Source organism: Cynara cardunculus, unplaced genomic scaffold (assembly GCF_001531365.2).
Source record: "Cynara cardunculus var. scolymus isolate 2C unplaced genomic scaffold, CcrdV1 Un_Scaffold_4757, whole genome shotgun sequence".
Classification (NCBI taxonomy): domain Eukaryota; kingdom Viridiplantae; phylum Streptophyta; class Magnoliopsida; order Asterales; family Asteraceae; genus Cynara; species Cynara cardunculus.
Window position 1 is genome coordinate 8,837 of NW_020202048.1, and position 5,294 is coordinate 14,130.

The 5,294-nt window shown below is 33.9% G+C and overlaps 1 long non-coding RNA gene across 1 annotated transcript; it reads left to right on the forward strand.

The window, feature by feature from the left end:
- The first annotated feature begins 520 nt into the window (after positions 1–520).
- LOC112504139 lies at positions 521–2,148 on the forward strand. Its single transcript, XR_003068131.1, has 2 exons — positions 521–717; positions 1,307–2,148. It is a non-coding gene; the product is annotated as an uncharacterized LOC112504139 (long non-coding RNA).
- Positions 2,149–5,294: the final 3,146 nt, after the last annotated feature.

Sequence of the window (5,294 nt, forward strand, 5' to 3'; positions counted from 1 at the left end):
TAACCAATCTGTGTCAATATTAAAGTTTAAATCAAATTTGGCAAATCCAACCAAAAGTTTGATAGAGACCCTTAAATTATCTGTTACATGTTCAACAGATCAATCAGACCCTTAAATAAACAAAAAGTTCGATAGAGACCCCTAAATGACGATTTTAAAAGTTGGTTCCCCAAAATAGAAATCATGTGAAAGTTGGTTCTATTTTGGTGTAATTTTCCCATTTTTCTATAATTATTTTGCAAGTTGGTTCCCCAAAATAGGAATCAGGTGAAAGTTGGTTCCCTAAAATGACGATTTTGAAAGTTGGTTCCTCAAAATATGAATCAGGTGAAAGTTGGTTCCCCAAAATGACGATTTTAAAAGTTCGTTCCCCCAAAATAGAAATCATGTAAAAGTTGGTTCCATTTTGGTACAATTTTTCCTATTTAAAAAAAATAAACTAGTTTATAAAATAGTTTATCTTTATTAAAAAAATATGCAGTACTTTAGGACGAAGGGTAGGATCTTCCTATTTAGCATTTCTCATTAACGTTAGGGTTCCGTTGAAATCGTTGATGTTAGGGGTTCCGCCCTCAACGTGTCTATGTTCAAAACTTCTGCTTAACCTTACCCCTATGATGAGATTTCGAAACATCAGCATATGGAGCTTCTCTCACGAATCGGAGGATTATGAACCCTAATTTCTAGCAAATTAGTCTTCAACATATGCATATGTAGGTAATATCCATCTCTTACTTGTCCATGTCTACCAATTTTTGTGAATGATATCCTTTTTGACCTGAAAATTGCAAAGAATTATGTTCCTTTCCCGAGAAATTACCAACCGCTGTTTCATCTGGGACGGTATTTTTTAAATGAAATACCAAAAACATCTATGTAGGTTTGAATCTCTAAAATCCGAAGTCGCTATTGGGTTTTTGTGACATGTTTGTGTTAGAATGATGATGATGACGTTCCATGGTTATTCTGTTTGAAAGAAGCTCTGGTTGATGATGATTTTCCATGGCTATTCTGCTTCTAAATCCTAGGGTTAGGCTGAAGTTTATGAGCATAGAGACGTTGACCTAACGACTTCTTTTTCCCTTTTTCTATTTGGAGTCGGTTGTTATCTGAAAATCCCTCTCTATGTATATATAAATACGTATACTTATAACTTATCATTCTTTCATGTAAATGCAAGATGATTTCGAGTTTCTGACATTTTGGGCGTTTCCTTTCCAAACTTCTTACGCCATATTCCTCTTTGTTTCCCACTACAGCATACGTATAACCATAAATGTTCTTATATTTTGTCACAATGTTTCAGATAATACATATATGATTCTGATCTAGGCAGCGCTTGATGGGGGTCATTCACATATGAATGAATGAATATTTATTGTTCATTGATCACATGGAATACCAGCAGATAGTGAAAATAGAGCCCAGGTTGGATTTGGAAGTGTCTGCGACACTCAATTAACCACTACCACAGGAACTTGAATCAGTCCAGCTATGTAAATCACTCTATCATTTCAGGCCTCTTGCATGTGAAAGGTTTGTTCTTAGCAACACTACCAAAAAGTTAACATATTTTCTGTATTATCAACTACTGCATTTGCTCTTCTTTTTTGTAACGGTTGTACACACCTTTAATGCAACTAATTCACGGGGTCAATCCCCTGCAATAGTCAACGATCATATAGTCATAATTGGTCAAGATAGGCTCATTATTGGAGGATAGCCCACAAATGCCAAACGCTAGTCGGGTTTATGTGCTAAAACTGACTGGCAGAAGAAGGCTAAATTCTTCACCGTTCGTACCCAAGTGTTGGTAATAATAGCTTTATAAGTATTAAAAGGAGGACTGGAAACATGTATGCTCCTTGCATAATCAAGAATACCCGGTGAACATATTCTTAACATGTGTATGCTGCTTGGGTGTGATTCACATTTCCATATTCACTGTGCACATTCTACCCATGACTCTACCTCCGCGTGGGATATATTGGGCTTGTTTGTTTCTTTATATTTTATAGTCACTGTATCAGAACTTCACGATCCAAGGCTTGGTCGTGAGGCTTAAATCAGTGATATAACAACCTTAGAGTTTCCAAAAAATCTTAAAAGCAAAAGTTGGCTTGGAAGATGGGGATCACTCAAACAATATTAGTTTAAAGAAAGTATGCATTGCATGGAATCTTGTATTTGTGTGATTGAATAGCATTTGGAGCCCTCAAAGACAATAACTGCATCAAAGTTTCTAGCTTTCTTGGTGTTCAGGGTCGAAAAAATCTTTCTGTTTGATCTTTATATTATCAAATGAAATATTTTATCTTTTACCTAAGGTCTTACTTTCGGGTAAATGTAAAGTAACTCGACCATTTTGACCTACTAAGTCAACGACTTTGACTAATTTGGTGCAAAGTAAGGACAATTTGGTCAAGTTAATATTTTTCCGAAAGACAAGACCTTTTGACAAAAGATGTCGGGCCTTAGATAACCTTAATATTAGTACTATGGAGCAATTTGTAATGTTTAGGTCTTAGTAACCAGCAGTATGTACTTATATGAGCTCTTTTGCCAAGAGGTGTGAAGTCGGGATTCATGATGAATCTTGGGTGACTGAATGTGGTTAAATTTCCAATGAAGGAAAGATTCGAATGAAGTTAAAAAAGGCAGTTACGCTGCCACCTGAACCCTAGCGAATGCGCCTAAGAAGAAAGTCTTTGCAACTTACCAATATGCTAGAAAGAAGGTAGGATGAACAAGTTTGGGTGTTGATCAGACCTTTGACATTTTGATTTCTTTGATTGGCGGGTGCGGTTCATGCATGAATTGGGTGAACTTTTCCTTTTCACCGGAGGTGGGTGTTACCCATTTACTAGGGGTGCTCCTCTTACGAACCCGAGTCTTTCTAACATAGTGCGTTAGACACCAAATCGATTGTTGGTTTGAGGAGTGATGTGGTTTTTGATTTCAATTATTCGTTTTTTGTTGTTGTTATAAACTAATGTTGTTGTATCTGTAAAAGGTTTATCTGTATTATGCAAAATGGTACGTCGTCGAGAGTCCCGGAGGTAGGTGAGTTGTAACTAGACGAGTCTTTGCTTCTTTTTCATTTTGTAAGGATGTTTACCTCTTTAGATCATCTCTAATGAATGTACGAAATCTGCATTAAACTTGTTTTTTGCATTAAATCCTATCTATCGAATGCATTTACTTTTGCACTATTTTAGTGTTATGAATGGTAAAACACCAAATTTTGTGTAACATTATTTTGAAGGACCTTTTTTGAGGACTTTCTAAATTGTGAGATCTGTAAGAACCAGTGATCTTGTGCTAGTTTATTTATTTTTTCATCCACTAGAATTTAATGAAGTGATTGACATATATTTGTTTAACAAATTGTTTGTTTCACAATTACAAAGTCTAGAATGTGAATCTTTTTTGTCTTTGTGAAACAAAAAAAATACACGTAAGAGTTTTAGATCATGAACCATATATATATATATATATATATATATATATATATGAAGCAAATACATTGTGAATCGAATATATATATATATATATATATATATATATATATGAAGCAAATACATTGTGAATCGAATATATATATATATATATATATATATCTATATATATACTAGTTGTGAACTCGCACAATGTAGCGGGAAACATGAATATAAACGATTTTAAATCTTCGATGGTTTTGTTTAAAAAGATTTTAAGACATTAGGACGCTAAGATGTGCTTAATCTCTACAACTAAATATATTTGAATAGATAAAAGCTATTGTTCTAGTTACCACGAATAGATCAAAAGTTTCAGATCTCATCTTATTATTTCCATAGTGCATCTGGTAGACTTTATAAGGTGCTCCAAAATAACAGAAATGAGGGAACATAAACCGAAAACACAAAAAAAGTCGTTGAAAATCAACCAAAAACTCAAAAAGGTACTTTGAAAACAATCAAAAAGAAAATAAAAGAAATTCTTATAAACAACGAATTCGACAAAGAAAATTGTTGGTGCCTTGAGGGTTTACAAGATATGTATAACAGTTTGTAGAAGGGGGGATGAATACAAACACAATATTTTCAAATTTAAAATGTATATTGATAAAAGAAGATCAATACAAATTTTATAAGACTGTTTGCGGAAAGATAAGGTAAAAAAACCTATCTAAACAATCTTTGGTTACACACAAAATCTTAGCAAATGAGAAAAGATATGCTCCTTTGAAAAGTTCTTTTACTTAAGCTCTAGAATGCTCAAAGTAAGAATTAGGTTAAGAAAGTGTGTTGCGCGCGCACTCTGCATGGAGAAGAAACACTTCTATTTATACCCATTGCATTAAATGCACATTTAATGCAATATGGTAGGATTAGAGTGCGTGTCAAGCCTTAAGAGGTAGACTTGTCCTTTGCTACAGTGAATAGTACAAAAAGCCTATTCATAAGCAGACATCCTTACCTAAAGTTGGTGGGTAATAGAGTCAACTAGTCGGCTCCGTACCATACTAACATTTAGAAAGAGTATGAGTTTGTCCTTTGTGTGTATAAGGACAAGACAATAACAATCGTGCTTGACAAGCTTTCTTTGATCGATGAATGCTGAAATAATCTGGAGGTCTCTTCAGCATTCGCTGAGGCTTGAGTAGTCTTCACACATATGTAGACAGACTTGTAATCACTGAGTATCGCTTCAGATCACGTACTCGCCAGTCTCTAATCTTCAGTTTCAGTCTTCGACTTTGACTGAAGGTTCTTTGGTGTGATTGTTGTATTCTTGAAGTATCGGTGTCTCTGATTGAATTACAATACAAGTGCTTCAGCGATCACTGAACAGATTCAGTGATGATCGCTGGAACTGAAAAGACAGATACATAAATACATCGTATAAGTGAAAAAAGATTATCATCAAATCACTGAGAGAGGGGATCAACAAAAATTCTTACACTATATAGAAACCAAAACAAACCAAGCGTTGCTATAATTTGTCTCATAGAAAGAGTTAGGGTTTTATATGGTACCTCAAGATTCAAATCAGGTGTTTATAATCATTTTTATTGTGGAAGATGTTAATCATGAATATTATCATCTTCATTATTTTTATTTTAGAGAAATACATGAAACAGTTCCATTAAATTTCATTAAGTATTAAATGAAACAATATCATAACCATATATGAAACAAATTCATCAAAAAAAGTATTATATGAAACAATTTCACAAGGTTAACCAATTTCATGAAAAAAATTCATAAGATTAAACAATAAAATCGATGGATGAAAGTGGTTTGCACGGT